Raw genomic sequence first — 14,044 nt, 5'->3', positions numbered from 1 at the left:
TCGCCTGAAAGTGGCTGACAACAAAATTAGGCAACTGGAAGCCAAAACAGCTTTTTTATTGAGAGATGTGGCAGAGAAGAGAAGCCGGATAAATGAGTTTGAGGAGAGGTTGGCTGCATATGAAGACGAGATGGTCTTACCTGGTAATTATATAATATATGTTTTGTTGAATTGTGAAATGGTTTGGTTTATATGGAAATGTTTTTAATTTGTGTTTTTTTTTTTTGTGATTTAGATGTGCTTGTTGCTGGCAGCCCGGAGCGGCAGGAATCATCTCATTTGCAGGGGGAGGCGTCTTCTGGGGAAGGGCATGTGTTGTCTGTTGAAGATGAAGATTCTGAGGAGTGATTTTTTGTTATGTGTATATTTTAGTGATTTAGTATTTTAGTTAATAACGGGTTCATTGTTTTTTAAGTGTTGTTTGCATTTATTTTAGTGATGTTAATAAATGGTTCATTGTTTTGAAGTGTTGTTTGCTTTTATTTATTGTGTTCTGCTGTAGGGTAGAGTAGGGTAGGTGTGTTTTATCAGTTAAAATGTAATGGAATGAATGACACAGTGGCGAAAATAGATTTCTACGGGCCTTAATTCTAACTTATTTTAGCGGCTTTTATAATAACATTATGATGTATGCCGAGTCTTCGAAGTCCAAAATAAGAATTCTGCTTTACTCTAATAAATAGCAGTAGCAAAGTACAAACACTTCAACCGCGTTTCGCTTTCTGTTGTACAGAAGTTCGTTGGTTGGTAAAACACAGAGTTTTGATCATTTCTATGAACTTAGATATGAAATGTATGTGTTGTTTAGCCAGAAAAGGTCTGCTCTTGGCAAATTTTTCACTGATAATTGGTTTCTCAATTTGTCTTATCTGGCTGATATGTTTTCATCCATCAACGAACTGAAGTTGAAGTTTGGAGGACGGCAAGACAGTGGTTTGGAAAGGTTTTGGCCTTGCATAGGCCCATCTATTTCATTAGCAATGTTACAATGTTAAAGGCACCCAGTGCAACTTTCGAGGCTTAAAAATAGACATTCAATTTATAGTCTTTTTTTACACGTAGTAAGTTTCAATAACTCCATACCATTACATATCGACTCAAGGAGTAAAGATGAGACGTTGTTGTGTGGTGAGAACTGATAGAAAATCGATAACAACAACAATCGCCGCAATTTTCTTTATTGGTGCCGCAATAAATAAAGCAGGATTCCAGTCAATGGAGATATGGCCTCTCCCCACCGGCGATTGTTGTTGTTAACGCAACACAACGACGTCTCATCTTTGCTCCTTGAATGTCGATATGTAATGGTATGTTGAGTTATTGAAACTTACTACGTGTAAAAAAGAGTAGAAATTGAATGTTTAGTTTTCATTGAATGTTTATATAAAGTTGCACTGGGTGCCTTTAAGACATGTCTTGTATAATTTGTAATGTTTTTGTAGGTATTTCAATAGCCTCTTATTGAATGCCTCATTTTAATATTGCTGGTTTAATTTCAATGTTTCGTTTACTCTTGGTAGGACATTTATTTGTTTCGTTTGTAGTGCATACGAATGTGTGCAAAGTTGTCTTTTTGCTGGGTGTTTACAGTCCTTTTTAGATCGTTAGTTTTTGTCCATTTTAGATCGTTAGTAGGCTAAGGTGTATTGTCATAGGTGGGGGCGCTGGGGCCTCCATTTAAACTAGATCACTATTACACTGATGACCACACCATGGCAATTTGTCAGGCTTGGGCAGAGGGAGAGAGAGGTCCAAAGCCTAGGAGGCTTTTGGATTGATGGCAGGCTAGATTCTAGATCCAGGGTGCTACGTTCAAAGTGTTCCCCTGGGGACCCTAATTTCGAGGGCGTGGTTCCTCCCCCACTGAACTTAGTCACTTTGTGACAGTATTCCCAGGTCAAACTTGATTTAACTGACTTAAACATGATATTATCGTATATTTGTGTCATTGTTCATTTTGGACGCGGCAATGCATACAGCACTATTAATAATTAATTAAGCCCACTTTTGAGGACGTTCGGGTGTATGGGTGATGTCGAATCTATCCACGGTGGGTTAGCGTGAGTTTTTTAGCAGATGTGGTGGTGTTGGCCATCTCAGGTTCCAGGTGTTGTGATGGGGCATAATCAGTGGTCAGTGATTTAGATGAAGCTAAAAACAGTCCTGAAAATCATTCATGTTCAGTTGGCTATAGCGATCTCAGTCACTAACAGTTTGGTACTTCAATGAATTTCAATGACTTGGTCGTGCAATCTAACCACGGGCGCCGCCATCTTGTCATTCTGTTGACAAAAAGGAGCTACCTCATTGGTGAAGAACAATCACCAGTCGAGGCAAGCCACCATTCGCGACCAAGATCCTATTACTGTATGAAGAAACTATTTCTGATTAAAATAAAGCAAATCGAATAATTGATTGAAAATTCAGCGATGAACTTTTCTTTGGTATGTTAGCACGACTCGTTCTTTTTTATGAGTTAAAGATTGTGTAGATGCAAGTTTGTGGAGCGGCTTGAAACGAAGAAAGGATTCACCTTACGGTGGTGGGTGTGGCTGATTGGGCGTGGCTTTGAACAGCCTTTACCTTGGATAAATTGGTAGGTTCGCTTGTATTCGGCGGTTGTGGTAAGTTGATACTGTTCTAGTTCTTATGAGGGAGCTCTGGGGATTGTGTATTTAGCTGTATGGCAAATAATGAGCTTTCAGTTAAGTTCGCAAAATGCTTGTGGTATGATTACAGTTGATACACAGAAATGAAACTAAACGACGAAATAATCGCCACGTGTACCTTGTAGCAACGCTGTTTTTGGTCGGTACTCCACGTTAACTTTTGTGATCAGGATGGGTTCATTGTATCATACCTTCGCTTGCCTCATGGGTGCAATTAATTGATTCACGTTAATATGAACGCAATGAATGATATCAGCATGTGTCGCAAGTGCTGGGAATAAATATGTCTTTGTTTGGTGAATTAGCGCGGAAAATAGGATCTTTTGTTTATAAATTGCGTTCATTTGAGTTTCGATTTGAATTTCGATTTTGGCCGCTGCATGTGGTTGGCGTTGCTTGTTTTTTTCTTTAGGGGCTTTTGTGTATCTTGCTTGTCTGAAACTGTATATATATCGGAACTATTAAGTTAAACGTTTAGTCAGACCAGACGTAGGCTTTGTTTGATTTAATGCTATTCAAGCAGTGTTTGTGTGTTCGTATTAGTAGCGTGAGTTGTGTAGAGCGCACAGGGAGGTCAATTGAATGGGGGCGGCTAATATTATTATTGTATTGCTTTTTGGTTATTTAAAAGAAAGTGTTTAAAAGATGTTTTGTGAAATGGTCGAATTTAGGATATGGTGCTGTTTTGTAGTGGCTTGGTCTCCCAGAGTCGACTTTGTTTACAAACCGTAGAATGTTGCAGTCTCCCGCGACCTTCGGCTGCGAGTCATTTTGTAACGTCTTTGTGTTTCGTGCCAAATTATACTGCACTCGGCAACATTTTCATGTGGGGTATCCTAAAGTTTTGAAGACCATTATACTCATAGATGTGTCTACTGGTTGTTTTTCATATTTCATAACAACTTTGTAGGTAAGACTACATGCGCTGAACTCTTCGTGTTAATATGAATCAATATGAACGTATGAATATGTACTCGCTCTTACAAAGTTGCACAGGCACCCTGAGGGTTTGTACCTTTGCCCATTATGATTTTACAAGTTAAATCTAGGAGACTAAAACATCAGCTAGATAACTTGCTATAATTTTCTATAAATGGATGTCTTCCATTTAAGTTGTTTAAGATTATTACAAAATGTTTCCTTAGCCAGCTAATTAGTTAGCATAACTAACTACCTTTGTCCACACTGTCTGATTTACCATTCATTTAAAGTATGCATAGCCCTCATTTGCTAACGGTGGGTTGGTTGTAGCTTTTATCTCATTAAGGCAATAAAATGTGCATATATTTATCACAGTTTCGATTCAATTGTATTTAAGCAGGGTGACATACTGTGTGTGTTGGTATGCGTTATGTCATATGTTTTTGGTAGGAACACAGAGCTTTTATGTGTCGCATTGTATAAATGAAACTTTTCTTCATTTTTTAGATGCCTCGTGGTAAGACTGCCCGTAAAGCAAAGGCTTTCAAAAGCCGCATGCAGGAGAGCAGGATTAAGCTTGTGTATGATGGGGAAACCTCCACTGACCAACCAACACGTACGTTTTGTCATGTACAATTTTAATATGCCATACAAATTCCACATGAACTATTAAAGACGGCAAGCACATTTTATAAGTATCATCTTAAATCATAAATCAATTGTTAACTCCCAAAACGGTGACCAAGGTGACCACAAGTACGCATGTGGACCATATCCATGACATTGATGACAGCATGGAAGATGAAGAGGTAAAGAAATTATAGTCTGCAGACTCTGCACTAGGTTCAGGTCATACGCTTTCATGCTTTTGAACATGCAGTTTACAGGTATTGCAGCTTACATAGTACCTCTGGAACTTTATTTAACACTATTTAATTACTACTGAAAATGTCACATTTCATTTGTATCTGTAGGCATTATTAATATTTTTTAAAAGCATGTTCTCCAGAGTTGCAAACATATTTTTAAAATTCTGAACATATCAACATAGATGACATACAGTTCAACATCTGCAATTACAATTACACATAGTCTAGGCAGAATTTCTGAAAATGTGCTTATTTAAAGTGCTGAAGGCATTTTGTGAATATTTATATTATACAACATTTCTAAGGGTATTAAGGGGTGCTGAGTCCAAATCTGCTGTATATGAAGCTCAAAAATGTCCCAAAATGCCTCAAAATTGAGATCCAATATGGCCGCCGCCAGGCTGAAATCTATTTTTCAGTGTATCTTTTTGACTAAACAAGGTACAAACATGAATAAAATGTGCTTTTGTAAGTTTTCCTATATGGACAATTATACCTGGCTCCTGCATCTGAACTTGATACACTGAACACAGTCGTCAAGCAAGTGCTCCATGTCTCCAAATCAATGCAACAACAGCATGTTATTCTGACAGTGGATGAGTCACTTAATCCAAAGTTGCTACTGAAGTGGTCAGTTGAAGAATACAAGGACGTGCTTATACCTTGCCTTGCCTTGGAGGCCTTCACATTGCACATTGCATTGATTCTGGCCTGAGCGAGCTATGGGTCAAGTGTGATCTTCTGGGAGCAAATGCTGCTCAGCAGGTCAAGGCAGGAAAGGGGTATGCACACAAGCTTACCCTACAGGCACTTTGGCAACTACTACTCCCACAGCTTTACACGTATCTGGATGAGGTTAATGTTACACTGAGAGCTGAACTTGCAGAACTCTGCCAGTCCATAGATGCTGATCACATCGCACAAATGGTCGACAAACTCACTAAAGACCGATTTCAGCAACCCATGAAAGAGTTTGCTGCATCACTTGCAGTTGATGACCTGAATGCTGCATTCTGGTGGGACTATATGACTTCGGTCAGCATCCTACTCTGTTTCACAAGAGCGCAACGTGATGGATTGTGGGATCTCCACCTGTATGCTTTCAAACGTATGCTGCCCTTCTCCTTCAGGTACGATCATATATCGTGATAACAAAGTGATGCTGAGACTGACAACAGACGATGAAGACGATGAGTACACACACACAGAGTGCACAAAGAGTAGAATGGAAAGAGATGACGTGGATGAAAGCAGAATATATCTATCATTAAAACAGCACGATGTGTTTCAAGATGGTGGGGACAAACTCAAGAACATAATCAACAAGGATGTGGTCACACCCCAGATTCAAGAATCTCTGCTTGGTGCAGAACACCTTAGACAGGCACAAATGAAAGTGTTTGTGGAAAACATCTGTGTGAACCTCCAGATAGTGACCAGCAGTTGGATCTGAGTCACCCGTTCGGAAGAACAAAGCCAAAACATTTGCCTCTTTGTATAAGGTTGTGCAACTTTCCAAGAACAGCACAACATCATCAAATTGGACAGGCAGATTCTACAAAGGCTCATCGCAGCTTACAGAGCAGGCCGCAAGGTAGATCTGGGAAATGTTCTCCAGCATGAACTCATGCCCATCCCGCCATATCTGGCCGCAACTAACGGCAGTCTTCCTTCCACCAACAAATCTGTTTTAGCAAACATACTGAAAAAACATATCAAAACCCCTGCAGATGTGCCCCTTCAGGAATTCAGCTGCTTGCTTATTGACGGCCAAGCACTTGTGATGGCACTTGGGAAGCCGCCTGACACTACAACATTCGGCAACTATGCCAACAAGTTTGAAGATGGGAGAGAAATACCAGAGGGTTGATGTAGTCTTCGACAGGTACCATGACGAATCCATCAAAACAGGCACAAGGAAGAAACGTAAACAATGCCACCGACCAGTAAGCAGAGAAATCGTGAATGACTCTGTTCCACTTCCAGCAGACTGGTCGAGCTTCATGGCACTGGAAGAGAACAAAGCAGATGTCGCTCGACTTCTCTCAAACCACCTGATAGAACACAGCCCAGAAGATGAGCCTGTGGTTGTAGTACCAGGTGGGTATGCTGAAGCGACCACTGTCAAGTCATCAGATCCATAACTTGAAATCTCCTCTCTGAGTGCTGACCATGAGAAGGCTGATACACGACTGATTTTGCACTGCATCCAGGCTTCTATGGATACAATAGTCGTGTCAGCGTGTGACACAGAGGTGCTTCTTCTACTTGAAAGCTGGGACATCAAAGGATCCAAAGTATTTTCAAGTACATGACATTCGCAAGTTACTATCTGATGATCAAGTGGACACACTCCTTGCCTTCCATGCCATCACTGGCTGTGATAGTGTGTCTCAGTTCAGCGGTCACGGAAAGAAAACAGCCTGGCAAGTGTTCGAGCAACATCACACCGATCTTACTGGCCTTTGGAAGGGCCCTCTCACAGAAGATATTGTGAATTCGACAGAGAAATTCATCTGTAAGATGTATGGTGTGCCCGAGGTTGATACATGCAACAAAGCAAGAGTGAAGTTGTTTTGCAAAGGTCGGCATCAAGAGACTCTGCATCCAACCTCAGATGCGGTGAAGTTACATGTCATGCGTTCACACTATCAAGCGACAATCTGGAACCAAGCTCACCTGCCACATCCTGATCTTCATCCAGTGGATGAAATGGGATAAATGCACAAGGAAGGTCAGTTAGTGCCACGGCTAATGTCTCTGCCACCTATGCCTAAAGCCTGCAGGGAGTTCACTTCATGTGGGTGTACTAAGGGTTGCCTCAGCCAACGCTGCAGCTGCAGGTATGTGTATATGGGATGAGCAGATGTGTATCATTGTGTACAAGATTGGAAATCCTGCCAGACTGCATACTGCTGACTGTTTGTTATAAGAAGATATTGAACACCTAACCTGATAGTTGTGAGTCTATAACTAAGGGAAAAAAGTAGGAACACAATAATTGTAAAGATAACTGTAACATGTATTCCAATGTACTTCTACTGGTTGTAATCTTTCTATTCTATTCAATTTAGAAATAGTCACATGGAATGTATAGACGCATGCAACTGCAGGAAACATGACAACACTTGCCTGAACACTGAAAAGGACTGCGAATAAGCTGTAACTAACTTCAACTGGGATAGTAGTAGTTCAATGAATAAAACCATGACCTATGGATCTTCCTGCTTTTGGATTGTATTGATTGTTTGTACATTTGACCTAAAAATCAAAATACAAAATAAGTAAAGGTAGCCTTATTATTAGTAGTAGTAGTATTAATAATAACAGAGTAATTATTCATAGCAGTTATTCATAACAACTTTTGCATTACTTTGCAAGATTAAAGCAGTTTCTTCACATTACATCTCATATCTGAATATGGCATCGAATTTCCCATGTAGGAAAACTTACAAAAGCACATATGATTTATGTTTGTACTTTGTTTAGTCAAAAAGATACACTGAAAAATAGATTTCAGCCTGGCGGTGGCGGCCATATTGGATCTCAATTTTGAGGCATTTTGGGACATTTTTGAGCTTCATATACAGCAGATTTGGATTCAGCACCCCTTAATTCCCTAAGAAATGTTGTATAATATAAATATTCACAAAATGCCTTCGGGGTTCTGATTTTGTGAAAATTGACCCTGTCTAACAGGCCACGTCCCTTACAATCAATATGTAATACTTCTACTTCCCCACAGTCCATTACTGAGGATCCAGAGGTTGTCAGTGATGACGGAGCGGAACTGGAGGACATGGCAAGCAACCCAACAGAGGATTTAAGACCTCACAACGCTGTGCCCAATGCTCTACTCTTCCTATTAATGATGCTTACCAAATGGAAATGCTTCTTTACAGTGTCAGACAGGGCATTTGTGTCCCTTTTAGGTATCCTAAAAGCCTTTCTTCAGGCAATAGGTATGGCTTTTCAAATGGAGACAATTAGACACCTTGCCTCACATTTCCCATCTACGTTGTACCTGTTTCGAAAGCAGACTGGAGTCAATAACTGCGACTTCATTAAATACATAGTCTGCCCGTCTTGCAACTCTGTCTACACTCTGGATGAGGCGGTCAGTACAGTCTCTGAACATGGCAACATCAAAAAGATTGCAAATACATGCTACCATATTGCCTTCCCAAGTCATCCACAGAAACGGTTCAGGCAGAAATGTGGCAAGGTGTTGATAAGGTCTGTTTTAGGAAAGGGGGGGAAAGAGTACCTTTACCCAAAAAAGATGTACTGCTACCGGAGCGTAATAGAGTCTCTGAGGGATTTGGTCCTTAGGCCTGATTTTAGCGATGCCTGTGAGAGGTGGAGATCCCGCACGGTACCAGAAGGACATTATGCTGATGTGTATGATGGGCAGGTCTGAAAAGATTTTGGTGAGGTTGAAGGCCAGCCATTTTTGAATGCATCTGGTAATCTTGGCCTCATGATGAATGTAGACTGGTTCCAGCCCTACAAAAATGTCCAAGATTCTGTGGGAGTAATCTACTTATCCATTTTGAATCTGCCAAGGGAGGAGAGGAATAAATATGAAAACATATTAGTTGTTGGTGTCATTCCAGGACCAAAAGAGCCAACCCTTTAGTTTAGAGCCTCTCGTTGTTGAACTGCAGAAACTGTGGGGCGTGGTGTCTTGCAGTGACAGCAATGGCAGGCAGCACCTAATTCGTGCAGCTCTAATTTGCATTGCCAGTGACATTCCGGCAGCAAGGAAGGCAGGGGGCTTTCTAGGGCATTTTGCGACAAAAGGCTGCAGTAAGTGCTTGAAATCGTTCATGAGAACTTCAGAAAATAAGTCTGACTTTTCTGGTTTTGAGGGTGATTGGCCATCCCGAACCCATACTGTAACGGTTTGACTAGGAATAGGCGACAAATCAACCATTACACAGGAATCAATTAGTCACAATACACAACATTCAGTGTAGGGCTTAACTGAACCTTTTTTGTTTAGAACTGAGATGAACTATTGACTTGCAGGATTCAGCAGAACACAGACTCAAGGTTTCATTGCAATATTATATTCAAAAAGCACAATAAACACACAATATCATTCATATACAATACAGTTTTGGTTGGTGCAACAGTCTGTAATGAGGGAGAAAGCATATGAGGGGAATTGATATGTCCAGGGCGGGGCGCAAAAGTTCAGAGTTTTGGTAGTCCATGTCTTTGTCTCTGTATGGAAAACAATTCATAGCATTCTGAAGCACCCACAATCCTCCAAATGAAGCCCACAGCACATACAAACAGGTGGTCACAAAATAAACAAAATAAAGCCCATGGCCCATACAACATGCTCTCACCATGTAATGCAATAAAGCCTCCGGCTCATACAAAACAAAAATAACGTCAATGTAACAAAACCTTTCATGAAGACACAACCCAATAAAGCCCACGTCTCATACAAACATATCAATAGAATGTCGGGCAATAAAGACACGCTAGGGTCACCAACAAAGAAGGCAGAGGTTACCCAACCACACCACGTTTAACCATTCATTAAAGGGAAAATATCAGTCCCAAGTCAAGTCCAACTAGAAGATACTTCGCCGCTCGGCGTAACAAAAGTATTAGCACTGAGACCGGGTTTCTTGTACTAGTTCCGACAACTCTCAGAGTTGAGTTACCGTTGGCCACTCGGCGAAACATTCATAGATTTGCGCCGGGGCACGGAAATACTCGCGTTCTCTGTAGAGGTGTCTTCTTAGAGGTGACTGGGTAATACGTTTCCATGAACTGGTCGTGGATATCTCGCTTCTCTCTCTGGTCGTGGCAATCGTGTCTCTACCCTGAATTTGCGGAAGCAGCCGGTACTTTTAAAGATGTGGTCAATTGGCTGCAGGTGAGTGTCATTGGGGAAATGGGCGTGTGTGCAAGATTTGGTACGTCTCCTATCCAGGAGCGTTACAATACACAGCACTGCATATATGCCAAGAAAGCCAAGATGGCACAAAATAAAGCGGAGAGGGCAAGGGCTGAGAGCACATATGGGGCCAGATACAGTCATCTACATGATCTACCCTACATAGACATTGTGCGGATGCATGTGATTGACCCGATGCATAATCTTTTAGAAGGCACGGCAAAGAGGGTGATGCAAGTCTGGAGGGAGCTGGGGGTGTTATCAAAGGACAGTTTCACGATACTCCAGGAAAGGGTGAATGGTCTCAAACTGCCCAGCAGCATTGACTCTGGATTGCCATCCAAAGTTGATGCTGGCTTTGATGGGTTCACGGCAGCACAATGGAAATTATGGGTCTGTGTATATTCCACATATGCACTAAAGGAAATCCTACCCGAGGCTGATAACAACATTTGTAGAATGTTTGTTTCAGCAACCCAGTTGTTGTGTTCCCGTGTAATCTCTCAGACGGACCTTGAGGATGCTCACAGATGCCTTAAAATGTTCTGCAGCTTATTCCAAGAGAAATATGGGAAGTCTTGGTGTACCGTGAATATGTACCTTCATTTCCATTTGAAGGCTTGCATTGAGGATTATGGGCCAGTTCATGTTTTTTGGTGTTTTGCCTTTGAAAGAGCTAATGGCTCAATAGGACAGTACCACACCAATAACCGTGATACTGAACTAAATATCATGATAAAGTGGCTCACTCAATGGAAGGTTGCTGGTAGCCAGATTACATCCCCTTTTTCCAACGAAGCTTTTGGTTTTGAAGTTCAGTGTCCTTTGAGCACCATCCAGTTGTGACATCTGATCACTTTGATATATTACACCGTCTCACTCATGACTTGATGCCCACTAATTGGTACGGCTATGACAAAGCTCTGGAGTTAATGCTCCCTCCCATCAGACAGAGCACAATGTCAATTGCCCAAAATTCTGCAATCTTGTCCATGTTTAAAATTCTGTACCCAAATGAGACCATTTTGAGAGTGTCTTTACACTTTACCTATTGCCAACGCTTCAGTCTAGCTGGGGATGTCTTTTCTGTAGGCAACTATCGCACCGGGTCGTCTTCACTCATATGGGCAAAGTGGTTGACACTTGACTCATTAACTGGTGAGCCTGTAATTGATCTGGCTGCACAGATGCGCCCAGGACAGATACAGAATATTTGGAAGGTACTTGTGTATATTTTGAGGGAGGATTCTGCCTTCCAAACTGAACACGTTGTTGCAGAGGTAGACTGGTTCGAGGAGCATGGTGACAAGATGCACTTTGGCAATAACAGTACCTGTACTGTTTGGGGCACACAGTATGTCCCATGGTCGCAGGTGTCTTATATTCCCTTCAAACGGGTCCTTGGTCAGTGTGCTTCCTGCTGCTATAAATTTTCCTTTTCTGCAGCTAGAGAGGATAAAGTAAATGTCATAGTAGTCAGGGGGCCAAAACTGATATTAAAACTTTGTCGGACACTTTTTGGTACAAGCAAACAACCTATCCAGTATCAATATTTAAACCCTCAACATGTGTTCTAGCCAGGTTGTCAGCTTTGAAAATGTTTTTTTTTGTCCATTTTAACACTATTCTTAAAAGTGGTAAAAGCAGATTTTCCCCCCAAAGTGCTTCCATTTTCTTCCATGTTACCTACTGTAATTTTGGGCAAATGTGCAAAATAATTCAACTTCTATGCAAGCATTATCATTAAAAAATAATAATTAATAAATACTTAGGATGCTAACATGGAATCGCAGAGGCCCCGCCCAAATTGCATGGATTAGTTACACCTGAGATGTATTATTCAGACACACAACTGACTAAACAATCAAAGAACCAAGATCTTGCATGGATTATGCAAACTACAGAACACCTATGACCAGGTTGTTCCATCTTGGAGTGGGTTCAACCACCTTGTGTCAAAATCAGATCACCAAAAACCAGTCGCCGGAATGATGCCTATCATAAATTCTCCAGGACATGACTATGACACAATCTGGACAGTGTTACAGAACTGCCACAAAATGACTACAAAACTGGGCCAAAGGTACACAATCATAACCTTTGATGAGCAGCTCTACTGCAAAGCAAAGATGCTTCAATGGCACCACCAAAAAGAGTGTGAGGATATTATTATTCTCTTGGGTGGCTTTAATGTGCAGATTAACTTTTCAAAGGTCATTGGACAGCATCTTACTGATTCTGGACTGAGGGACGTTCTTGAGGAAAGTGGTGTGTTCGGAAAGAACACAGCTGAAAACATCATGAAGGGAAAGGGATGGAACTGTGTAGCCCGTGCACACAAACTTGCCTTTGAAGCACTTTAGAGAATACTATGGCCAACCTTTCTGCAATGGGTGGATGACAATGATAGCAGAATAGACAACAGTTACTTTGAGTTAGCAGACACACTCTCCGAACACATACGATGGGGAGAAATTGAGGCAGCTGGAGCATGCTATGAAGATCTTGTTCTGAAAGTTCGAGATTCAGGATCTCCTTGCTGAGTTTGACAAGGCTAATGAAGACAAACCAACATTTACCTTCTGGCGACAATACATGGAGCTTGTGTCTATTCTCCTGGCATTCACACAGGCACTGAGATATGGTGACTGGAAGCTGTACATGTCAGCCTTCAAGAGCATGATGCCCTGGTTTGCTGCATATGATCACACCCACTACACAAGATGGGGTGTTGTACTTATAGCAGATATGGAACATCTGGCACAGATGGCACCACAGGTCTACCAGGGCTTCCTCTATGGTGATTTTGTAGCCAAAGAGACCAAACACAGTTTCAACAAGGTGCCATTTGAACTTTGCCTTGAGCACATCAACAAAACCGTAAAGGTTGCTGGAGGATTGGTAGGCATCACTCGAAATGAGACAGCTACAAACCGTTGTTCCATCACCTACAATAAACGTGCATCTTTAGCACAGGACACTAGATCCTTGTTTGGACTGACACATGATGGAGAAGATGATGAAGACAACCACAAAGACTGCCTTCCATCAAGACTCAGAAGGGATAATGATGATGTCATTCAAATTGTCGAACAATTCCAGAGATACTGTCTTCCAATTGGAGAATATGTGTGAGTTGGTGTCTTTGACAACCGGTGATGTTGCTTCAGTAGATACTGAATGACCTTAAACATGCTGCAGAGTCTGGGAAACAAATGGTGACTGAGCTGGTGAAAAAAAGAATGAGCACAATGAACACAAACTTCCATAACAGCTTAACTAAAGAAAAACTCAAAACATTCTCAAATCTTTACAGAACAGACAGCAAACTTGGAAAACTCAAATCCAAGTGTGTCAAGCCTGACAGGGATATTTTCCGTCGCATCATTGTATCCATGGACAGTGGCAGAGAGGTTAACATAGATGGGCTTCTCCAAGAGGAACTGTGCGCAGTCCCCCTTTCACTTGCCACAACAGAGTCAGTGCTCAGACCTACTAACAAAGCTGACTTAGCCACCATACTGCAAGCTGGTGCAAAAGAGACCGGGCTTAGTCTCTTGTGAGAACATGTACTATTATTGATGGGATGACTTTAGTAACAGCAATAGGAAAACCTCAAAATGCATCAACCTTTGGGGATTATGCTGACGTTTTCATACAGAAAGTGA

The sequence above is a fragment of the Sprattus sprattus genome, assembly GCF_963457725.1.
Source record: "Sprattus sprattus genome assembly, chromosome: 14".
Taxonomy (NCBI): Eukaryota; Metazoa; Chordata; class Actinopteri; order Clupeiformes; family Clupeidae; genus Sprattus; species Sprattus sprattus.
This window is presented reverse-complemented; position numbering follows the sequence as displayed.